Source organism: Meriones unguiculatus, chromosome 3 (assembly GCF_030254825.1).
Source record: "Meriones unguiculatus strain TT.TT164.6M chromosome 3, Bangor_MerUng_6.1, whole genome shotgun sequence".
Taxonomy (NCBI): Eukaryota; Metazoa; Chordata; class Mammalia; order Rodentia; family Muridae; genus Meriones; species Meriones unguiculatus.
In genome coordinates this window covers 143,267,078-143,293,442 of record NC_083351.1, presented here as the reverse complement: position 1 = coordinate 143,293,442, position 26,365 = coordinate 143,267,078, and the positions used below count along the sequence as shown (strand labels likewise).

At 37.5% G+C, this 26,365-nt stretch overlaps 1 protein-coding gene across 1 annotated transcript in view; it reads left to right on the top strand.

Annotated features, from left to right (window-relative positions):
- The window catches only part of Kctd8 (potassium channel tetramerization domain containing 8), a 259,874-nt gene that overhangs the window by 40,985 nt on the left and 192,524 nt on the right, over nt 1-26,365 (top strand). The gene's annotated exons all lie outside the window — the stretch shown is intronic.

The window sequence follows — 26,365 nt, the reverse complement described above, 5'->3', positions numbered from 1 at the left end:
GCCTACCAGCTTTATTACAGAGAAAGCTAATTGTCAAAGACACATAGCTAGATATTCTTCTAGTAAATGTACTGATAGTGGTGCATTTAGTCCTCTCTTGTAAATCTTTTACACAAATGCACCCCAGGGACATGAACATTTCTCCAGTGTTTGAGAAGCACTGTTCTCACCATTGCAACTATATTCTAGTGACTCTCTTTTCTAGCTAGAATAATATTGTATATTGCCCTCAAGTTCTGTAAAATACCACAAAGGGCCAGAGGCAGGTTGGTGGTTAGAGTGATAATACCGGTTTGAAACAGTTCATGCAAAATTTCCTGACTGTGTCCTGTGTGCCATACATCTCAGTTAATATTACAATGAATTTACTAGATTGTACTGAGAGCTTCATTTTTTTTTTTTTTTCATGTGAGAAACTAGTGTTAGAAATTTGTTATCCACTCAACTAGTTTGTGTATTCTTCAGATACTATTTTATTATTATATCTTCAGATATTATTTTCTCTGAAGAAAATTCTTCTTCTATGTAGATCACATAAGTATCTGTTTTTTTTTTTCTTTTTTTTTCAAACATTGACCCTACTCATTGTAGGATAGAGCCCCATGAGATTCTGGTGGTAGCTGTTACTTCATAATGTCCCTTGACTTCATTGCCTGAATGTTGTCATTTGGCATTTGCCTTCTGCATCTCCCATGGAACAGTGGTCCATTCTAGTATGGTTTTATTCTTATAAAATTTTCAGTTGCCCTAATCTAAACAAGCTATCATTCTGTAGGCTTCAAAAGTTAGGATTTCAACATAGATTTTGAAGATCACAATACTATTTATAAACACCATGGTTATTACATTTGTAAAAACCTATGCTTGCTTTGTTATTGTGCTCCCACTTTGTAGCAAACGATGTCACATAACTGGATAAAAATAACTTGTATTTTTTGTGTTTCTTAAGTTTACTTTAAAGTTTCATATTTGTGTAATGTATTTACATTATTTTCTTCTCTTTCTCCTCATTACGATTCTCCTGTGCCTCCCACACTATACCCTCTCAAGTTTATGGCCTATTTTTATTTAATTATTGTTGATAAATACATGAATATACCTATAAATAAAACCTGCTGTGTTCAATTAGGTAAATATTCTACATAATTATATTATAAGCCTTTAAGATTATTCAAGTCTATAAGAAGAGTTACATTAATTTATTGAATCTTTTTCAAAATTCCCCAAATAAGAGTTATTAGAATCAAGTATATTTGGGGAGGTTTCTTGATAAATGGAGATCACAGCATAGGTGCCATTGTGTTCATTATGAACTTGGTAAGAACACTTAAGAGTTTGCACTTATGAGTGAGTGTATGCCATGTGTGTCTTTCTGTTTCTGGATTACCTCGTTCAAGATGATCTTTCTAGTTGCCACCATTTGCCTGCAAATTTCATGATTTCCTTGTTTTTATTAGTGGAGTAGCATTTCATTGTGTAAATGTACCACAAGTTTTGGTTATTAGACATATATAATATACGATAAACATGCTAAAATCTCTACACCTAAAGAAGCTAAGCATGAAGGAGGACCCTGGGTAAGATGTTCAATTCTCACTCAAGAAGACTAACAGGATAGACATTGGAAGAGGAAGGAAAAAGGGAACAGGACAGGAGCCTACCACAGAGGGCCTCTGAAAGACTCTACCCAGCAGTGTATCAAAGCAGATGCTGAGACTCATGGCCAAACTTTGGGCAGAGTGCAGGGAATCTTATGAAAAATGGGGGAGATAAGAAGACCTGGAGGGGACAGGAGCTTCACAGTAAGAGCAAAAGAACCAAAACACTTGGGCCCAGGGGTCTTTGTTGAGACTGATACTCCATTCAAGGACAATGCATGAAGATAAGCAAGAACCCCTGCTCAGATGTAGCCCATGGCAGTTCAGTGTCCAAGTGGGTACCCTAGTAATGGGAACAGAGACTGCTTCTGACATGAGCTAAGTGGCTGGCTCTTTGATCACCTCCCCATGATGGGAGGCCACAGAGGAAGACAGTGCAGCCAGACTTGATGAGACCTGATAGGCTAGGGTCACATGGAAGGGGAGGAGGACCTCCCCTATCAGTGGACTTGGGAAGAGCCATGGGAGGAGAAGAAGGAAGGAGGGTGGGATTGGGAGGGAATGAGGAGGGGCTACAGCTGGGAAAGTGAAGAAAATGTATTAAATAAAAAATAAATAAATAAAAAGGGAACAACAAAGGGCTTGCACTTTAGTTGAATGCTTCCTTAGCATTTATAGGGCCTGTAGTTGATTCTCCCCACCCAAATTTTCTTAAGTGTAAAATGTAAAAATTAATTGTAGGTACATTATAAAATATTCAAGACCATGATGTTTGAAAATGCAAGTAAAAATATGACCCAGTTACCCCCAGAACGAGCATAGCAACATTTATAATGGCCTTATTTTGGTTGGTATTGTGTCTACCACTTTTTCTCCAGCAGTTAACCCGGAGCCGTAAGTGACCTATCTGAACAGAAGGCCATGCTCATTGGTTTGAATACAAATTTTATATAATCTGCAGATTAGGGAGATTACGCAGCTTCCTTTCAAAGCATTTAAGTTTTACTTATTGATAGCCCTGTCTTAGATAGCATGAAGTTTCTCTTTTAGAACGTGTAGTAAAAGTGAGAGGAACTGATACATTTTAGAAATAATGATGTGGAGAATGGCTCTAAAAAGTTTCCCACCAAGTAAATCAATCATTCTTGTTACTGTGTCATTAATATAGCAATGTCCCATTGCACAACTGAAATACCACTGTCTGAAAAAGCTTGCAATAAAAGTTCCATAATATACTCAGGGCATTTGTATAAACTCTTGTCATTGTTATTCCAGTCATTGGGTTTAATATTTTTGTTCTTATCTAGGTGTTTTATATGAGCATTTATTTCAAACCTTTGTCATTTTCAAATATACTGTAATCTGGAAGCGCAAGAGTGAGGGTTACTGGATTGTTTTTAAAGCTATAAAGGTGTTGGAAGATGTTTCATTTTCTCCTTTTAATCTCTTTATTATAGTTTTCTACTTGTTGAAATAGCTGATTCAGTGACCTTTGTTTATCTGATAACATGTTACTGTAGTTTCCCCTTTAATGTGTTCTCTGTTATTTTAGCTGAAGATTACACCCAAGATCTCACTCCATATTGTTTACCCTTTGAATGTCTGTTCTTTTCTTTCAGTTCCTTATAATTTCCCCAAGTCAGGGCTTTCAAGGCTTTGGCTCCTCCAGCCAAAACACTCTGGTTTCAATTATAACATTATGTTAAACATTTTTTTTTTGTTCTTTGTGAATTTCCAGTTTTATATGAGTTTTTTTAAGTTACATTTAACGCCTCCCCTAAGTATTTTTACATCAACCCCATCTTCCATACCTACTCAACTTTGTGTCTTTTTCTTTAAACCATTTAAGACCCAGTTAGTGATGGGCAAATATTCATGGATGTATGTTTGCTTCTCCGCTGGAGCATGGTTGATTTACCAGGGAATACATACTTAGAAAAAAAACCTCTTCTTCCCCAATTCAGCACCTGTCAGCTGCCTTTTGTACCATGGCTGGTGCTTAAGTCTCTTCTACATTGTGGGATTTAGTTCTGTTTGCACGAGGTTTCTTCATGTTTTCACGTTCACTGTTAATTCATATTTGAAGCTGCCGTGCTGTGTCCAGATGATAATTTACTTTGTAGTTCTTCAATACCCTTGGCTCTTAAAATCATTTCATTCCCTCTTCCACAATGATCCCTGTAGGGAATTCTTATTCTCTTACTCTATAAACTTTGACCCATTGCTGATGTCTGCTGATCACTATCTATTAGAAACAGAAGCTTCTACAGAAGACTGAGAAATAGATTGATCTATGGGTAAAACAATAAGTCGTTAGGTGTTGTTTTAATACTGTGTCCATTTAACTACATAATATTAGGACGTCTATAGGGCCTATGTCCTTTCTAGCCATAGGTTCTTGGCCCAACATTTGTACAAAGTATAGCTTTCATCTTGTTTAGCAGGACTTAAACCCAACTTTCAAAAAACAAAAATTAAAAGTATGCATACATAAAATAAGTTAAACAAGCTGGGTGTGGTGGTATACACTTCTAATCCCAGTACTCAGGGAGACAGAGGCAGGCAAATTGCTATGAGTTCGAGGCCAGCCTCCTCTATAAAGAGGATCTCAGACAGCCAAGGCTACACAGAGAAACCCTCTCTTGAAAAATAGTTAAGCAGAGTTTCACTATAACAGGGTAAAAATTCTTCTAGGCACCAGAATAAATAGAATAACCTTTTCTCCATCAGCCTTGTAGTATGAGGTGTGCCTTCCCATCAAAGCTCTGTAGTTTATGGTAGGTCTGTATTAAAGCCAAGAGTTATGCTTCCTTATTCTTCCTCCATATATTACAATGTCCTTATTTACTTTGCCAATCATCCTGATATTAAAATGACGCTGGGAAATTATCTGTTCAGATCCTTCTCAACTGGAAAGTCTTCACCTTCATTTCATTTAAGTTATGGCTATTTGTAGGCCTGCCATTTCATGGACTTATTATTTTTATTAGTAAAACATTCTAGTTAGATGTAATCCATATAATAGGCATAATCAGTTTTTTGAATTAATAAAAATATATAGACATAAATAAAACAATGTTACAGATACTTAATTTTTGTTTGATAAATCCCTAGTTATTGTCTAGGGATTTAAGATCATAATTTTCATTACTGCTATACAATTAGAAACATGGACTTACTGTTTCTTAGATCATCAGATAAAATCTTTCACCGAGGATGGTATTTAGTATACATTGTTCTACTCGATCTTTCATTGACCATAGCATTGGCCATATTAGCGCCTGAATTGTGGCAAGCAAACAAGATTCAAGTGTTGTCCTTCACAGTGACCATAATATGGCACTCCAGTTGGTTTCAAAGTTGCGTAAAATCACATTGTACATGATTTAACTATACTGTAATCACCTTTGATGGCAGGGTGGATAAAGAGAAGTATCTAGAATGAAGAAAATCAGATTAGTTCCTGGAGTACATGAGTTGAGGTAGGAATAAGAAAGTTGCTGAACACTCCTTATGTAAATATGAAAAGTAGAGTAATGGGTGAGCAAACAGGAGATCTAAATTTATTTGCAGAGCTCAAGTAGATTATTACAATAGTAAAGTTTTATAGGTGATAAATGTGCTAGTATTGTCATTGATAGTAGACTAGGAAGCTTTAAATTATTTCTGGAAGTATTAACATACTATTGGAGGATTTAATTCAGTGTTAAGGGATTGTTATGACAAAAGTGAAAAAATAAAAAAAAAGTAATGTCAAGATCATATCAGGGTAAGTGAAAAGATGTAGCATAAAAAGCAGAAAGACACGCATGGCCTAAACTCACTTATAGGTGGATATTAGCCATATAATGTAGGATAAACATATTAAAATCTATAGTCCTAGAGAAGCTAAACAGCAGGGAAGACCTGAAAGAAGACACTTAATCCTTATTTGGAGGTGCAAATGGGATGGACATCATAAGTGGGAGAAGACAAGACAGAAGCCTTCCACAGAGGGCCTCTGAAAGACTGCTTAGCAGAGTATTGAAGCAGATGCTGAGACTCATAGCTAAACTGGGCAGAATGCAGGGAATCTTGTGGAAGAAGGAGGAGACAGAAAGACCTGGAGGGGACAGGAGCTCCACAAGGAGACCAACAGAACCAAAAATCTAGGCTCAGGGGGGGTCTGCAGAGACTGATGAATCAACCAAGAATCACACATGAAGAAGACCTAGACTCCCTGCTCAGATGTAGCTCATGGGCAGCTCAGTCTCCATAGAGTTTCCCTAATAAGGGGAGCAGGGGCAGTCACTGTCAAGAAATTGGTTGCCTGCTCTTTGATCAACTCCCCCTGGTGAGGTGCTCTTACTAGGACACTAGAGAAAGAGGATCTAGACAGTACTAATGAGGGTCAGATAGTGAGGGAGTAGGAGCTCCCCTATCAGTGGACTAGGGGAGGGACATAGGGAGGAGAAAGGGAGAGTGGGACTAGGAAGAGATGGGAGAGGAGGTTACAGCAGTGATACAAAATGAATAAATTGTAATAAATAATAATAAAAATAATTTAAAAATGAGTTTAGTATGTGCTGTATTTGAAATGAGAATGATGACAACCTAAAATAAGATTGATTACTTGGAGAGTGGCATAGAAGGAGATGAGGTAGGAAGCATGGGATTGGCAGGGGATGAGTGAGGGAGCTACATTTGGGATACAAAATAAATAAGCTGTAATAAATATAAAATATAAAAATTTAATTAAAGAAAAATTAAGATTGATGAAATATCTAATTTGGAGTGGTTGTTCTTCAAGAATGAGGGGATGGAGCTACTACAATAGGTATTTAAGATAATTTAGGGAATATGGTAATATTGATTAAAGTAAAGGCAACATAAAGAAGAATGTTTTGTGGCTGACTAAAGCAATGCATTTAGAAAGCTATATGGTAATTGTATTAGTCAATTTTTTTTTATTTCTGTGATAAAATAGCACAACCAAAAACAACTTAGAAAGAATTCACTTTGATATGCAAATCCAGAGGGAGATTCTTTAGTGGTAAAGAGGCAAATTATCAGGTTATCTGAGAGAGTTCTCATCTTTTTTTTTTTAAGTTTTCTTAGTTTTTATTATTGTTCACAAAGTAATAAAGTTTCTGGAAGCAAACCCAGATGTAAGCACAGAATATGTATGCTTTTTAAAATTTCTTTTTATTAATTACACTTTATTCATTTTGTATCCCCCCATAAGCCTCTACCTCTTCCCCTCCCTCATGCATGCCCCTCCCCAAGTCCACTGATAGGGGAGGTCCTCCTCTCCTTTCTTCTGATCTTAGTCTATCAGATCTCATCAGGAGTGGCTGCATTTTCATCTTCTGAGTTCTCATTTTTACCCACACACAGAAAAGAAGAGAGTGAACAGGAAGTGAAGTGCATATACATTCTCAAAGCCTGCCCTAGTGATTCGTTTCCATTGGCTCCATCAGCTAAAGTTATCCTAATGTCCCAAATAGTGGCCCCAATATGAAATGAGATATTAAAAAAACTGTGAGCCTGTGGGGAACATTTCTCATTTGAATCATCACAATGGTTGAACAATAAACTTGATATGACGGTAAGGCTATTTGAAAAATGGAAAGGAACTCAAGTATTGGTTGGATTATAGGGAAAACTATTAAGCTATTTGTATTTAGCATGAATTTATATTTTCATATTTATTTCATTATGTTTTATTTGCACATTTAAGTACCTAACGTGAGCTCCTCAACTTAACCTGAGAACAGAAACATTGGTAAATACAGTCTGTAAATTTGAGGATAAAAATAACGTGACAAGAGGCACAGATGGGATTCTCTCTACTGGAATCATGAAAATGTTCTTTTTGCAAATTTTTTCTTTCAACTATTCTTTTTAAATAAGTGCTCCCACTTGCATATGGTAGTCATATTCCTAAATCCCGTTCTTAAGACTTGGCATTTTATAGATCAGGGTAAGTGAAAAGATGTAGCATAAAAAGCAGAAAGACACGCATGGCCTAAACTCACTTATAGGTGGATATTAGCCATATAATGTAGGATAAACATATTAAAATCTATAGTCCTAGAGAAGCTAAACAGCAGGGAAGACCTGAAAGAAGACACTTAATCCTTATTTGGAGGTGCAAATGGGATGGACATCATAAGTGGGAGAAGACACTGTTTTAAAGTGGAGTGGTGTCTTCCGGTGCATGACGCTGTGCTTTGAAGGTGATGGACTGAGTTGCATTGGGCCCAAAAATATATCCATTATATATTCTAGATGTTTACTGGACTATCAAAGTCTTTTTCTTTTTCACATTCACCTCAGAAATGGCACTTACTGTATATTTTTTTAATTTTAATTTTTGCATTTTGTCCTGATGTGAGAGGAGGAAGGCATTTAAAGATCCACATTAGCATGAAGAAGGCAAAGGAGTCTCAAACGAAGAAAACATTTAACATTTTCTATTAGTCTCAACCTGATGAAACATGAATAAATTGAATGTTAATTCTAAAAGAAACTGGGCTGACAGTGCATCACCCCATCTTTTAAAATGGCCACCCATTTCTTCTGCTGCTTTCCAATTCCCTGCAACAAAAATGTTTTAGAACAGTGGCTCAGAGGATAAAGGCATGTTTCAGGACGGGAGAAACTGAACAGTTGCTGTTCTGTGAGCATACAGCCTGGGGAAAGCCTTTGATAAACTCTTAGCTCAATGAAAGATTCCCAGAATGACAGCTATTTACTTGGCTTAAGATAAAAGTTGGTAAATGTTTTTTCTTGCCTGTGTCACTATTGTAGGAGGGATTCGGAGGAGACAAAAAGAATTAGAAGAATAACCACAGCTACGATATCCTCTACTCTTCTCTTCTTCAGCTCCAAAGACTCAGATAATCATAGTATGGGACATTATGCAAAATAAAATGGTCTCCATCAACTTTGAACTACTACATTCTTTGAACTTCTTCGCAAAGTGGTTCTTCCTAAAAACACCAGACTATGTTATTCAAACATTACTGAGTGAAGGTGAACTGTGACATACAAAATGCCTGTAGCCCTCAGGCTATGCATACATCTGACCTATGCCCTCAGAATTTCAGGAACATTTGAGGTCAGGGTGCGTCATTGCTTTCACACTAGTTCAGACATAAAATTAAAGGTAACATGATTGAATTCTGAATGAATTTAATCAGAGGATTTCTTGAAACACAAATGTGCCAATTTTCAAAGCAAACAAAACAAAACAAACAAAAAAACTCATTTCTTTTTCTCCCTTTGCATTTCTCCCTTTGCTCAAGCTCTGAGACAAAACGTCGACCACACAAACCAAGTTTGATGAGGTGTGCCAGCACAGTTTTATGCAGCAGTTACAAAATCATCATTCTACTAATGTCAGAGGAGATTTTGATATAAAAATATAAAACTGAGTAGTTTATTTGTCATCTTGGTAATAATCAAGCTCTTGTAGACATTATTAACATCACTAGGCAATTTTTTTTATTTATAGCATTTGACTTGTGTGTGCATAGAAACAAGGCATGAAAATACCATATACAAGAGCAATACCTAGACTTTTCAGGCCAGTTTGGTATTAAGCCAAGAACAATAGAAATTTTCTTTTGGTCTCCTTTGGCCTTTTGCAAGCATTTTGTATATTTGGCATTTCAAAGACAATGACTTTTTTCCCCAAAAAAACTATGTTTAAATTGAATCTATCTTAACAAAATACCCTTTCCTGACTTCTGAAATATCAACACAGTACATTGATCCTGCCCCGTCTTGTTATCCCCGCTTACCCCCTCCCTCCTGAGAACTTTTTATATGGTCCCTTTCAATCCAGGCCACTAACCCTGTGTGTGTGCATGTGTGTGTGTGCACATGTGTGCATGTGTGTGTCTTTGTGTGTGTGTGTGTGTGAGAGAGAGAGAGAGAGAAAGAGAGACAGACTGTAGCCAATTAAGGTTGCTGGCATGCGCATGGGTGGTGTGTATGTATGTGTGGTGGTTATTTATTTGAGCCTGGGCAGCGCGGCAATAACTTTATCATTGTGGAAATTCAGTCCACCTGCTTTTGGTGTTCATACACTGTTCTCAGTTTTGATGTTTAATCAGTTACCTCACGCTCTATTAAGGCATGCCAGGTAAAATATGGGATGGATATCTCTCTAAACCTCTTCTTTTTATTCTGGAATGGGACACAAGGCCCTATTATAACCTAATCAGGGATCCTAGTTTTGAAATAGATTTCATATTTAAAAGTTATGAAAACTGTCAGAAACATGAAAAAATCCATGAAAACAACACATAATGCTAAGAAAGTGTTAACAGACAAATGTGTTCCTATTACTTTTGATTACATTTTTAAAAGTTTATTTATTTTTTATTAATCACAGTTTATTCACTTTGTATCCCAGCTGTAGCCTGCTCTCTTGTCCTCTCCCAAAATCACCCTCCCACCCTGTTCTCCTCCCAAAACCTCCCCCAGGTCCATTGATAAGGGAGGTCCTTCTCCCCTTCCCTCTGACCCTAGCCTATCAGGTCTCATGAGGACCCTGGGTAAGCTGATCAATCCTCACTTAGAAAGGCAAACGGGATGGAAATTTAATACTTATTCCTAGTATCTTTTATAGACTTAATTGAAATTTTCCAAATTTAATGATAAAATTTGTGAAACTTGGAAACAAAAACTTCAAACAATGATTAAATAAGCTAGGACAGCGGGTGTTGAATGTGATAAAATGTTATATAAATATAAATTATTAAATTGTCATTATGCCATTATATAGTTAATATTACACAGAAAGTTAACAGAAGATTCAACAGACCTGAAATAAAAACAGCACTCAGGTGAAAACGAGGAGTTTAGGATATATTGTAAACTAATCTGCCTGGATCTTTATAGAAATCTGAGATTAGGATGTCACATAAAGACTCCAAAGGTTGGAGAGAGCCTACTGAGGAATGGTTATGTGAGGGCAGAGAGGCCCTGTAAATGTATTCCAGTCACATGCCAGAAATGGCTGTGTGAGAGGAAGAGACAAGCCAGAAATAAGCCTCAGAGTAGCCAAATCTTCTGATATGGTTATTGGAGAATCTGCCTCCAGACAATGCATTTTCATCGTTTAGAATAATGAATATATGCATTGCTCCCTATCTTTTATATGTAATACATATTTCTAACTTCTATACATTAAATTGAAGTTATACAATTTTTTTTTTTTACAAAAACTTAGAAAGCTAATGTAATGCAGCCTTTGCTTTAGATGAAGGTTTGAGAATTAATTTTAGTTTTGGAATACAGAGAAACTGTCATAGTTTACACTGATACACTAAATTTTTGCAGTATTGCTAGAGTTTTGTGACCAGCAGAATAAATCTAAGAAATTCGATTTTCCTTAGTTCTCACCTTTCCTGAAATATACATATGAAGCTGTGTCTGCTGTACTGTTTCGTATATTCTTGACAGGAGTGATATTGTTTTCATCATATGTTGATGAAATTTCCACTTTCATTTTTGAGAATGTGAAGTCAAGAGTTGGAGAAAATGGCCAACTCCATCGTTCTTCTTTCCTCTCCTTACTCCACATACTATGAGGCAAACTGTCCAGTTCCCTCCTGCAGTCAGTAACGGAAGGGATTTACCTTTGTGTATCTGCTTTCTGTGTTTAAAATCATTGGTAATAATAAATCCCTTGAACACGTACCCTAATACTTCTTCCAGATAGCCCATAAATGGCTTTCTACTAGTGGTGTGTGTGACCAATAGGGACATATTGAAAGAATTAATGCTCAGTCAGTTCTTGTCACTTCTAATCAAGAGTGCACATTTCCCCGAGGTGAGGCTCTACGTAACCCGATTATTATAAAGGAAAGAATAGTACATCAAGCTGAACTCTCTCCCCGTATCAACATCTACAAACACTTAAAAGAATCACCTTGGGTACCCGAGTGCCGTCTTTGCTCTGGGCTTGTAGGTGTTGCACTCCAGCATGTAATGATTTTGCTTTCTCAATTTTATTTTTCTTATTGTTCTGGGTTAATCTTTTTTTTTTTCTTTCCAGCCTTCTGTGTGTCTACATGTTCTTTTATAGAAGAAATCAAGATCCGGGACCAAAGGCTTGTGGTCACCTTTGTAGGCTTTCTCTATTACAAGTTTCCTTTTTACTTTTGGTTTTATTTTCTGATGATGGAGGTCAACTCGGTGCTTCTGTTTTGTAAAGCAAGTATTTTCTGTAACTGTTCTGTGCTGAATGTTTCATAATAGAGATTATTTTCAGGCTAAGGATGACTCTTCCCTTTCCAATCATGATGGCCAGGTGTTTCTAGTGATGACATCTTAGGTCACATCAAGTCTGGATTAGATCTTTTTTCTTATCTATCTATCTATCTATCTATCTATCTATCTATCTATCTATCTGTCTGTCTGTCTATTACAATTTATTAACTTTGTATCCCCACTTGTAGCCCCCTCTTTCATCTACTCTTAACCCCACCCATCCTTTCTTTCCTTCCCTCCCTCTTCTCCCCCATGCCCTTTTCCTAGACCCCTGACAGTGGAGGCCCTGCTCCCCTTCTATCTGACCCTAGCCTATCTGGTCTCATCAAGGCTGGCTGCATCATATTTCTCTGTTGCTTGGCAAGGCTGCACCCCCACCCCCATGGGGAGGTGATCAAAGAGCTTGTCACTGAGTTCATGTTGAAGAAAGCCCCCTGTACACTTACTACGGAATCCACTTAGAAACTAAGAAGCCTATGTGTTTCCTCTGAGAAAGGGGTCTAGGTCCTCTCCATGCATGGTCCTTGGTTGGAGTACTGGTCTCTGTAGGACCCGTGGAGCAAGGTTTTTTGGTTCTGTTGGTCTCTTTGTAGAACTTCTGCCCCTCCAGGTCTTTCTATCCCCTCTTCTTCCATAAGCTTTCTGGTACTCTGCCCCAAAGTATGACAATGAGTCTCAGTATCTCCTTCAATACCTCAGCAGGTAGAGTCTTTCAGAGGTCCTCTGTGGAAAGCTACTATCCTGTTCCTTATCTTCTCTTACTTCCAATGTCTATCCTTTTTGCCTTTCTGAATGAGGTTTCAGCATCTTCCTAGGGTCCTCCTTGTTGTTTAGCTTTTTTAGGACTAGCAGCCTTATTTGTAATATCCAGAAACTGGAAAAAACCTAGATGTCCATCAACTGAGGAATGGATACAGAAAGTGTGGTACATTTACACAATGGAATACTACTCAGCAATTAAAAACAGGGAAATCATACAATTTGCAGGGAAATGGTGGGAACTAGAAAAGGTCATCCTGAATGAGGTATCCTAGAAGCAGAAAGACACACATTATATATACTCACTTATAAGTGGATATTAATCATTTAGTATAGGATAAACATACTAAAATCTATAGCTCTTCTTTCACTGTCTTTCTATTAGAAAGTTAAGTCTGACAGTAAGAGTGTCCTTTCAAGCTTTTTGTTCTGGGGATGAGTGAAATGTGAGTTACCTAAAATTGGTTTAATGTACTTCATTAAAGCCAAGATCATTACAGTGTCAGCTGATAGGGGGATGGTGTGACAAAAGTCAACATGCATCAAGATACCAATTATTATCAATTTTAGTTAAAGCACATCTAGCAAATTTTGTTAAACCCCAAACATCAATACAATTCTAGGGCTCCTCCTAGGCTTAGGGAATGGAGCGTCTCATAATTCTCACATAACAAATAATAGAAGTACTGCCTTATGCCCACGACCTATGTAGTTCACAGTTTTTAAATGTTGGGTTTAAGTACTTTTATGGATCCTCCTATATTTAAATGTCAAATGGCAATTTCTACAAAGCAGAAGTAAAACACTGACATTCTGTTCACAACTATGTAGTATGCTAAGGAGATAGAGTTTTCAAACGTTTCATTAGTAGACTACTGCTTATAATACTTTTTGAATCTAAGGCCTGTGCTTAAAAGAGAAAGTATATATTTGAGATTGAAGGACTTAATATCATAGATACTGAAATGAAAATTTAAATAACAATATGACTACAATCCAAGAAGTTAAAAATATGTAACTTGCTGGGTATGGTGATATATGTCTTTAATCACAGCATTCAGGAGGCAGAGGCAGGAGGATCTCTGTGAGTTTGAAGCCAGCCTGGCCTACATAGTGAAACTCTGTTTCAAAAATGTGCAACTGCCTGTATTTTTCTTTATTTTGCAGGAATCGTGAGCCTCATTATATATTTTGTTTTGTGGAACTTCAGAGTCCTCTGGATAAAATCATTTTGGGAGGCTTGTTATACACACATGACCATGTGTAAACACAGTTTATTCATAATAACATCAAAGTGTTTGGGTCATTTAGTGAATGCATTTTTAATCTCAGAGACAGCTTTATGAAATATGTTTTGCTATTTATTTAATATGTAGTATGTTTCGTTTGTTCTTTCTTAAACATCACACAATTAACTATCTTTAGTATATATTAGATAATTCTTATATATGTGCATTTCTATCTCCAGTCACAAATTAGGAGGTTAGGGCCCAGAAAAGTATTGCATCTTTTATGAAAGCACCGGAAGGATTTTTACAATTTCAAACATCAGGTGTTTGGCCAGGAGTCTGTGGTCTTTGAATGAGTCAGAATTTTAAGATGCAAACCAGAGAAGTTAGATAAAGGAAGCAATACTGGGATCCAGTAAATCAAGGGAGTGGTAAGGAAGTCAGAGTTTCTGGTACAGTGATCAAAAGAAATATTCTGAAGTTAGGCATAATAAGGTCTTCCTTGAAAAACCTCTGCACCAAAGGCTGACAGTGTTTACTTACCATACTGAAGTAAATCTTAAGAAACCTAAGATTAAAAAAGGCTCTGAAATTTATCAATTTCATCTAAAATAAACTCGGTATAGTTTATTCCCCAGAGATTGATTAAGCTTGCTGAATTGAAGGGGCTAAAGAAATGCTTTTGATGTCTTTTTTCCCCTTTTTCTTATTTCCTTTTTTTTTTTTTTTTTTAGTTTCTCCTGGTCTGAGCATGGGAGCAGCAGAGTAATAGGAAAGTTAGAATAAGGAATACCATGGTTTAAACCTGACATTAATCTTTGATTGAAATCTGGAGAAAGTAGAGGAGACGCTGCACTTTAGAAAATGTTTTAAAGTTTTATGTGTGATTCAAACATGCCACAGTTGTCTTTGGTTGGACACTGGAATTTCAGAAATTTGAAAGAACATACAGAATTTTGCTTTTTAGAAATTAAGTATGACTGAGAAAATTTAGCCTCGTCTAGTGATAGAATTACAAAAGTAAATTAAATACATATTATTGAACAAGCAATTGCAAGGCCAGTTAAACAGATTGAAAATGTATAATTGGTACTTGAAATTGACTTAATTAGTATGTTTTGTAGTTTCTAAGCTCTGCTGAACTTTTTTTTTTTAATAACAGAAATAATGGTGGTTGAATAACAGAGTGAAATATTATATTTTAGGAAATGTGGTAAGGGTTGTCTTTGATGGAATATTATGAGCTGTATTTCATTCCTGTCCCCTTTAGGGTATATGATTAACAATAGTTCATCCATTTGTCTGTTTGTCATTGGGTACATAATTCAAGTTCCACCAACTTTGTTCCTTTTTCTTCAGTTGTGTGGTTCATATTGCCCACTTTTTGAGTTTACTGATGACCCCACTGCCCCCTTTCATTGCACAAGGGAGACTGTGATATTTAGCAGCATATTTTCTCAATTTTACTTTCTGTTCAGGATCCTGAACCACGTGTTGACTGTTGCTTTATTGGCGTCTTGGTGTCTTGTTTGGGAGCCTTTGATTATGAACTGACTTAGCTTTTTGTATTTCTTTAAGAGCACTGATTTCTTCTTTTCTTTTGACTTTGTCCAAGCAAGTCTTCCTCTTTGACTGTCCCAGCTCTTTTCAAATTCTTTAGAAAAGAGCAAAAATCTCACTTTTCTTTTCTTTACCCAGGTAACCCTTTGACTCTGACTTAGATTTAATATCTTTCCGATTCTTCCAGGGTCAGTCTTTTTCATCACTACCTCTCTGTTCTACTCACTTCTTGTCTTTACCCAAGCACAACTAGAATTTTAAGATCTGGGTAATTTCAAGCAAACAAAGATGCTCCCTTTTCATTTTATATCTAGTATTTTCTTTATTTCCAAAATCTAGTTGCCTGACTTCCTTTTTTAATTTTTATTATTAGTTACATGTTATTAACTCTGTATCCCAGTTGTATCCCACTCCCTCATTCCCTCCCAATCCTATCCTTCATCTCCTCCCTGCCCTTTTCCGAGTCCACTGATTGGGGAGAACCTCCTCCCCTTTCATCTGACCCTGTTTTATCAGGTATCTTCAGGACTGGCTGCAAAGTCCTCCTCTATGGCCTAGCAGGACTGCTCCTCCCTTACTGACTTCCCTTTTTTTTTAGTCAATTGTTTTTCATTCCCCAGTCTTTCTTTTACTTTGCAACTATCTTCATCTAAAAATTAAATCGGATGACCTCCTTATGGATCTTCTGTTCTAGATGGACTCTAGGAATCTGCTGAGGGACTTAGTTCTTTGAGAGCTTAATGGTCAAAATGATAGAGTTGGAAAGTTGCACTGATGGTCACCAAGTAAGGTATCTAAGCATATCCCAACCAATAACTCTGTATTATCAACTTCTTTAGTGTGATTAACACACAGTGGATTCTTCTTTTTCCATTTTTTTTATTCTTTATTAATTACACTTTATTCACTTTGTATCTCCCCTGTGGTTCCCTCCCTGCTCTTGTCCCAATCCCTCCCTTCCTCCACCCTCTGCATGCATGACCCTCTCCAAGTCCACTGATAGGGAAGGTCTTCTTTTCCTTCCTTCTGATCCTAGTTAATTAGGTCTCATCAGGAGTGGCTGCATTGTCTTCTTCTGTGGCCTAATAATGCTGCTTCCCCCTCAGGAGGAGGTAATTAAAGAGCAGGCCAATCAGTTCATGTCAGAGACAGTCCCTGTTCCTATTACAATGGAACCCACTTGGATACTGAACTGCCATGAGCTACATCTGTGCAGGGGTCTTAGGTTATCTCCATGCACAGTCCTTGGTTGGAGTATCAGTCTCAGGAAAGACTCCTGAGCTCAGATTTTTTGGTTCTATTGCTCTCCTTGTGGAGTTCCTGTCCTCTCCAGATTTTACTGTTTCCCACTTCTTTCATGAGATTTCCTGCACTCTGCCCAAAGATTGGCTATAAGTTTCAACATCTGCATTGATAGTCTTCAGGGCAGAGCCTTTCAGAGGTCCTCTGTGTCAGGCTCCTGACTTGTTCCCTCTTTTCTCCTTCTTCTGATGTCAATCCTCTTTGCCTTTCTGGATAGGAATTGAGCATTTTAGCAAGAGTCCTCCCTTTTGATTAGTTTCTTGTTTTATTGTTTATTATTATTAGTTACATTTTATTAACTCTGTATCCCAGCTGTATCCTGCTCCCTTATTCTCTCCCAATCCCACCCTCCCTCCCTCAGCTTCTCCCTGCCCCTTTCCAACTCCACTGATTGGGGAGGACCTCCTCCACTTCCTCATTGCTGATGGGATTGTGAGGTTGTAAAACAACTTTGGAAATCAATTTTGCAATTTTTCAGAAAACTGGGAATAGTTCTACCTGAAGACAGGGCTATACCACTCCTGGTCATATACCCAAAAGTTGCTTTAACATACCATAAGGACACTTGGTCAACCATGTTCGTAGCAGCTCTATTCATAATAGCCAGAAACTGGAAACAACCTAGATGCTTCTCAACTGAAGAATGGATAAAGAAATTGTACATTTGCACAATGGAATACTACTCAGCTATTAAAAACAAGGAAATCATGAAATTTTCATGCGAATGGATGGAACTAGAAAAATCACTCTGTGTGAGATAAACCAGACCCTAAAAGACAAACCTGGTATGTACTTATTTATTTTAGCCATAAAGTACCAGATAGCCATACTACAATCCACAGACACAAAGAAGCTAAGTAACTAGGAGGGCTAAAGGGAGTATGCCAGTATCCCCTATTGCTAAGAGATGGAACATGACATGGTCACTTCCTGTAACCCGGCAAGACTTCCTGTGGAGGAGTGGATGAACCAATGCAGCCGCAAAATTTTTGACCACAGTTTTTCCTATAAGTGGTGCAGGGATAAGAGGTGCAGGGATAAAGAGGGAAGAAAAAGTGAGGGAATTGCCAACCAATGACTGACCCAACATGAGTCTCATGTCATGAGGGAGAATCCACCCCTGACACTATTAATATTATCCTAGTGTTCATGACTATACCATTTTAACTCTAGTATTTTTCAACACAAAATAGCTTAGTTTTTAAAGATTTGTTTTTATTGCTTTTATTTATGTGTATACATGTCACTGTGAATATATGTGACCAAAGCCAGAATAAGGTATTGGAGTTCCTGGGGACAGAGTTACTGGCATTGAGCTGACATATGGGTGCTGTGAACCAAACTCCAGACCGCTGAAAAGCAGTGTCAGTCTTCACTGCTGAGTCATATCTCCAGTCCTGTCATTTAGCTCTCATTTTTTAATTTAATTTATTTTTGTGAGTCTCTCTGTGTATATCAGGCTGTCTTTTCAGTCTCAGTCTTTATGCTTCTATTTCTGACACTAAGATTCCAGGTCTGAACTAACATGTCTGACTTCTTAAATAGTGATTATTTGTTTGTTTTATTTTTAGATAGTTGTCACTGTCAATATATTCTTTCATTATTTTCATGTAAATTTATTTGCAATGGATGCAGTATCTATTTCTTTACTTACTATAAGAGAAATAGACACTCCTTCCCTCATCTCCTCCCTTGCCCCTTCCCAAGTCCACTGATAGGGGAGGTCCTCCTCTCCTTTCACCTGACCCTAGCCTATCAGGTATCTTCAGGACTGGCTGCATTGACTTCCTCTTTGGCCTGGTAAGGCTGCTCCCCCTCAGAGCCAGCCACAGAGTTCATGTCACAGACAACCCCTGTTTCCCTTACTATGGAACCCACTTGGACACTGAACTGCCATGGACTACATCTGTGCAGGGGTTCTAGGTTATCTCCATGCATGATTCCTTGGTTGGAGTATCAGTCTTCGAAAAGATCCCTGTGCCCAGATTTTTTGGTTCTGTTGTTCTCTTTGTAGAGGTCCTGTGCCCTCCAGGTCTTTCTATCTCTCCCTTCTTTCCCTGCGCTCTGCCCAAAGTTTGGCTATGGGTATCAGCATCTGTTTTGATACCTTGCTGGGCAGAGGGCCTGTGAAAGACTCTACCCAGCAAGGTATCAAAACAGACATTGAGACTCACAGTGTGTAACTTTTATTGGTGATTCTCTTTGAAAATATATTACATTTTCCAATGTTGATTGGTGCAGTTCTAATTTTCTTGTCTTCGTTTCATTGCTCATTGTTAGCCCTCTTGGAGCGTGAATAACCGTTGCGCACAGTGAAAACATGTCGGCATGAATCCCTTAAGGGCTATGTTGCTGTCAAGATGAATCTGCTTTGCTTTCTTAACTCAACTACAGACTTTTGGACTGCAGAATAACCTTCGCTGCTCACCCTCTCATGTCTTTAATGGAACAGGATCATGCTCCTATAGATGCACCATAGCTGTTGTTAGTCAGTCCTCACAGTGCTCCTAAAAATACCTACGTACCAGCGATGCGGAAGTGTGCCCAGTATAGCCAATGCCTCAGTGAGGAAGTGCTGCTTGACAGTGTTGTCAAAATATTTTGCCTTTCCCATACTTTGTAGTGTCACTAATTCCAGCTGGAATTGAGATTCAGCGTCAGCACTTTCCTCACAGCTCAGTGGTGATCAGTATTCTTCCTCTGCAGGCCAGGGGAGAAAGTCCTTCTTTGTCTGTATCTATTCTGACAATTTGATATATTTAGGTTCATCTCATGAATAACATTTGGTGTTATATTTGGCACTGAGTAAAAATAGATTTTTTTTCCTGCTGTACAGAGCTAAGGTTTATAATAAAATTTACATTACAGTGTTCATGGCAGAAATAATGATGAAGCTAAATGGTCCTTTGCAGACTAGCCAGTCTCACTGTTTTAAAACATGTCCTTATTTAACCTGCAACACTAGTAATGTTTATCATTTAAGATTATTTACACTTGATTATGCTCATCTCCTGAAGGCTTTCATCACTGTCATGATCAGTGACTGTTATTAAACACCTTTTAAGATGTTACTTTATATACACTGATGAGACTTAATAAGACCATTTGCCTCAGGATACACATGGACTTTGGCAGGGGAGGATAAAGTTCTTTGAAGCAATTTATGTCTTCTCCTAGTTCACCCATACTGTAGCTGAGCTTTGGCGTTGCTCTTGTGTAAATCAGACTCATGAAGAACAACTAAAACTCACCTAATTTTAGATTAATAGTCCAAGTGATATGGTCAACAAAAGTCCATTTTATATTTTGTACTAAAATTTGTTATTATTTTTTTTGTAGGAGGCCTTGTGTCTGTGTGTTGCTAGCCAGGCTCATTATAACTAAAGTTTGGGGATAAACAAGTACAAGTGCTTTTCTCCAGTTAAACAAACAAGATGTGGCACAGAAACAAAAGAAGGTATCACTGAGGTTTAAAAAGGAAGGGGATTCTGATGCATGCTACAGCAGAAATGAAGCATAAGTAAGTCTTTTGTACTAAATGATTTCAAAGTGATACTTGCAAGGCATGAGAGTGTGATTCTTCATTCCCTTCCAAGCACCCACCCTTTCTTCTTCAATTGTCATTCTGGCACCAATATTTGGAGGAGAGCCAGACCTAGAGAGCCAGTTCTATGAATTAATGAAAGATCATCATCAATATGATCCATTAAAGTAGAGTGAAAACATGTGACATTTGGCTAAAAAATTGTTGTCTTCCTGTATTTCAAAGCTGAAAAATCTCACAGCCATTGAAATGACTTTAAGATCATTTTAGAGAAATATTTAGCATTGTTCATTTTAGGATAGTTTTCTCTATACAATAATTTGCACAGAAATACTCTTTGGCTTCAAGTTTGGGTTTTAGAAGAGTTTCCTTGGTGAATAGCCACTGTGTGCTACTTACGGTGACTGGCCCATCTAATCAGATAAAAAAAAAAAAAAGCGAAAAAGCATACTACTTGCACTGATTATAAACATTTGAACACTCATTCTGAGCATTTTTATGATATATAATTCCATTTGCTTCTCCCACTTATTGTTTTCCAGTACAAGGCATGAAACTTTGGGTGTTGCGGATTCTACACTGGTCCTACCATTAAGATACCTCCCAAATTTGGTAAATCGCACTTGACATCTGCCAGACTCTAAGTTCAGCACAGTAGCGTTAAGTACATTCATCGCTGTATAACAATTTGCAGCCTTTTAACAGTACTTAAACTTTATACTCTTTTAGAAATTTTATTCTGTACATAATTATTCCTCACATGGCACACTTCTAGTACCGACTGTGAATTCAGTTATTCTAGGTGCCTCACTGGAATGTAATCACACATAAAGTATTTACCTTTGAGAGACAAATTTCCTGAGTAGTTTAGGATGGAGTCCCTTGGTAGTACTTTTATTGAAAATTATCCTATTTCAGAATCTGCTTTCTATTTTAAAGAACAGTGATAGTCTCTTATATATTTTGTTTCTTGATCTGAATGTGAACAGCGTTTTTGCTTCTATATTTTTATTTTAATGAACATGGCTTCTATAAATCATAAAAAATAGAAATACCTATTATATACCCTGATTTCAATTATTTTGAGTAAATACCCAAAATTTAAATCTTTAAATCATATGTTAGTGGAATTTCAAATTTCTAAGGAACATCACTATAGTTTTCGTATCTACAGCGTCATCCCCTTGCCTACTATAGGTGCACAGAGTTTCCGAATTTTTCACATTCTTAACAAGCCTTTACTTGCTAATAGGTCTGTTTTTCTTCATTTATTTATTCATGACAACTATTCTAATAGGAAATAAATACCCAAAACTGAAATTGCCGGATCATACTGTAGTTCTATTTCAAGTTTCTAAGGAACATTCCTACAATTTTCATATCTATTCCATCATACACTTGCCTACCAGATATGCACAGTTTTTTTCTATTTTTTCACATTCTTAAAAAAGCCTTTACTCTGCTAGTATGTCTTTTTTATTTATTCATAGTAACTACTGTAAGGATCTAATCTATGTACTGGCTTGATTTTCCGTGTTTTGGTACTCTAAGCATGTTTTCGTGTCCTTCTTGGTAACTTGATTTTATTTTTGAGAACGAGCTATTCAAATCCTTTGGCAATTACTTGCTGGAGTGATATTTTTGAATTGTAGGAGTTCTTTATTTATTATAAATATTAACCATTTTCAAATACATAATTTGGAACTTTTCCTGGTTTTTTATAAGTAGTATCAGATTCACAGAAATTAAGTCTGATGTTATTTAACTTAGCCGTGCTTATTTTGTTGCAGTTGATTTCATTCTTTACGTAGGAAATAATGCTAATTCCAATAACGTGAAGGCTTTCGTATTTTTCTCAAAATATTTTATGGTTTTAGCTATCTTTTATTCAGTTGTTAATTTTATTTAATTAATTGATTTTATTAATTAAATAATTTTGAGTTATGTGTATATAATGTCAAGTAAGGCTCCAATTTTACTATTTCACAAGTACATATCCAAGCTTCAATCACATCATGTGCAGGGAATCTTAGGAAAGAAGGGGGAGATAGTAAGACCTGGACAGGACAGGAGCTCCACAAGGATAGCAACAGAACCAAAATATCCAGGCACAGGGATCTTTTCTGAGTCTGATACTCCAACCAAGGACCATTCATGGATATAACATAGAACCCCTGCACAGATGTAGCCCATGGCAGCTCAGTCTCAAAATGGGGACCTTAGTAAGGGGAACAGGGACTGTCTCTGACATGAACTCAGTGGCTAGCTCTGACCACCTCTCCTAATGGGGGAGTAGCCTTGCCAGGACACAGAGGAGGACAATTCAGCCAGTTCTGATGAGACTTGACATGCTAGGGTATCCCCTATCCACAGACTTAGAGAGGGGCATAGGAGGAGATGAGAGAAGGAGGGTGGAATTGGGAGGGGAGGAGGGATAGGGCTACAGTTGGGATACAAAGTGAATAAACTGTAATTAATATAAAAAATAAAAATTTAATAAAAAAGACTGTCCTTTTTCCATCTGATAGTCTTGGTAGCTTTCAAACACATTTGACCACATGTGATGCAGTGTCTAAGCTCCTGTTTTGTTTTTTTTTTTTTTTTTCCACAGGAGCTTCACTCTGATAGTGCTCATACGTAAGATACTGTTCATTCTTGAAAGGGTTTCATTCTTATTTTATCTATCTATCTATCTATCTATCTATCTATCTATCTATCTATCTATCTATCTATCTTTGCTTATAAGTAAGAGTAGATCTGTCTTTGGCATTTTCATCAGAGCAGTGATGTGTACTTTATTACAACACTATAATATTAAATTTTGCAGTAGCAGGTAGTAGCTTCAATTCATAAATTAAATCCCATGATAATAATGGTTGAGTTTATATACATATGCATATCTGATACACAGGTATATACACATACCCTAATTTTGTCACAGTTTATGGAAAAAAATGTTTGTTCAATAAACTGTGTGAAGACTTCCCTAGTGAGGTAAAGTAAGAAATCATTTACTTTTACTGATGCTTCAGCTCAAGAAATGCATCAGATGAAGAAGGGAATGAAACAAAACACCACACAAACAGGCTTATAGATTTTCAGACAGATCTTGAGGTCTGCGTTGCTTCCGTCAGTGCTCGTCGTACCATTGATTGCCTGAATGGAGGTATATTATGAAAGGGATAATAAATGGAAGAGACAAAGAACAAAATAGTCAGGCATGGAAGCTGAATCTTGAAATCTCATGAGTTGGTTAGGGGAGACAAAAAAGATAAGATGTTTAAAGCCAGACAGGGCTAAATAAAACCATGTCTAAAAAAGAAAGAAAGGAAAAGAACAGTCCATTTCCATGCCTACTGCTTCCTTCCCTTTACAGAAGGGCTATGCTTACACTTGAGCAGGAAGAAAGTATGTTGTAAGAGCACAACTGGCTGGCACCATACTATCCTACAGCTGTGTTTTACTCCACAGCATATGTGCTGTATGATTATGCTTGAGGTGCTCAGGACTGTCTACCTCTATCCCCAGAATATTCCTGAGAGCATTGATTATGGCTACAGCTGTCCTCTTCCCGTTTTTCTGTTCTGCTGAAGAGAAGACACTATTAATCTAACTTTCCCAAACCCTTAACAGCAGCCATCTTTTTCTAGTGTAGAAAAAGCTTGGTTGTGCAGTCCGCAATGTTTCATATGTGTCTGAGGAAACCTCACACAACAAAGGAAAGAGCCAGGAGAACAAGTGGAATGATGAAAAAATTTTCAGTACTTAATATTGATCAGGATTCACAACGAAGATTTAAATATTAAATTATTTCATTTTCATAGCCTCCCAATGAGGTTTTCGTTCCTTTACACTCCACTTAACAAATAAGAACACTGAGCAATAAACTGACTAGACATGGCATTCTTAAGGCACTGAGTGGCAGGGTCAGCATTTAGTTAAAATCAGTTCTGTAGCTTTTGGTCTTTATTGTAACTTAGCATTGAACCTACTATTTAAAGTCTCTGTAACATATGAGCAATATGAAAAAGCTGACACTTAGGAAGATCTTTTCCAATCCCACCATTTACCTGCAAATTTCATGATTTCCTTGCTTTTTATTGCTGAATAATATTCCATTGTGTAGATGTACCACAATTTCTGTATCCATTCCTCAATTGAGGGGCATCCCACACACAGTATATAGTTGCTCATATAGACATATATAGGAAAAACCTACTAAAATCTGTACTCTTAAAGAAACTAATCAAGAGGGAGGACTCTTGCTAAAACGCTCAATCCCTATCCAGAAAGGCAAAGAGGGTGGACATCAGAAGAAGGAGAAAAGAGGGAACAAGTCAGGAGCCTGACACAGAGAACTTCTGAAAAGCTCCACCCTGCAGCCTATCAATGCAGATTTTGAGACTTATGGGCAACCTTTGGGCAGAGTGCAGGAAATCTTATGAAAGAAGTGGGAAACACTAAGCTCTGGAGAGGACAGGAACTCCACAAGAAGAGCAACAGAACCAAAAAATCTGAGCACAGGGGTCTTTCCTGAGACTGATACTCCAACCAAGGACTATGCATGGAGATAACCTAAGACCCCTGCACAGATGTAGCCCATGGCAGTTCAGTATCCAAGTGGGTTCCATTGTAATAGGAACAGGGACTCTCTATGACATGAACTGATTGGCCTGCTCTTTATTTACCTCCCCCCTGTGGAGGAAACAGCATTACCAGGCCACAGAAGAAGACAATGCAGCCACTCCTGATGAGACCTAATTGAGTAGGATCAGAAGGAAGGAAAAGAAGACCTCCCCTATCAGTGGACTTGGGGAGGGGCATGCATACAGAGGGTGGAGGAAGGGAGGCATTGGGACAGGAGGAGGGAGGGAACCACAGGGGGGATACAAAGTGAATAAAGTGTAATTAATAAAGAATAAAAAAAGAAGACACTTTCTAGGCATCTGTGCAGTCAAAGATTATGGGAAAACAGACCCAAAACAAAAGAATTTCCTCCCTGGGTCTCAGAGTGAGAAATGAGATGAGAGAAGGTGATATGTGTTTCTGCAAGTGGCTCAGCATAAGTCAGCAAGGCAAGAAGGGTGAAGTTCAAGAAGGTTGGGCCTCAATGTACAGGCAAAGGTTTTGGGTTTGAATCTACTTTACATAAGGGACAAGACATTTGCTAGAGATGAATCATTCCAGATAGGAAAGAATCCTTCTATGTTTTGAATGAGATGCTAAAACCTACCACATGGATTTCCAAAGCACTGGAACAGCTGGGATTTTATTATAGATTTGCCACTGTGAAAGATAATGTGCAGTTATTTCTCTCTACCAAGGAAACAACTTGTAATCATGTCTCTCGTTTTTAAGAGAATTGAAAAAGTGTGTGTGAAATCGGAGCTGATTTGCAGAGGCATAAATTACCACGCAAGACTTTGCCTGGGAGTGCATCCTTAAATCATCTGCTAAGACTTTGCTGAAAGGCTGATGAAGTTCCATCAATCTGGAACTTGTTGCGTCTTGGAACGGATTTGTGACTAAAGTGACCAGATGGAAACCTGACACGTGACCCTTCACCAGTGGAGATTTCTGTAGGGGCTGTTCTGAATTTCCTTTCCCTCCTGCTTCAGGCCAGCTGTTTCCTATGGTGTGCATCTGTTCTTCTATCACCTCCTTCACAGGGGTGGATCCCGTTACCTTCTTTCTGCCTTCACACAGACAGCAAGATAGGTTAAGCAGCAGCATAGCGTCTCTTCATTAACCCACAATCTTCTTTCATCTACATCCTGAGCCCCTTGAGAGTATGAACCATATCACATTGATTATAAGAGAGGGTATAACATTCATAATGAAACAATTATAATGAAACAGTTACTTCATTAAAATGTTTTTATTGAGAAATAATGCTATGTTGATTAGCAAAAAGGGAGAAAAAAAAACATGTTTCTGACAAGAAGCACTGAGTTGTTCACCAATATGCATACATATTCATGTATGCTTGTACTCTGTGTGTGTGAATGTGTTTTCATATGTGCATATGTGATTGAATGTGTGTGTACATGTGTGTATGACTATGTGATGGTGTATGTCTATGTGTGTGTGTGTGTGTGATGGTATAG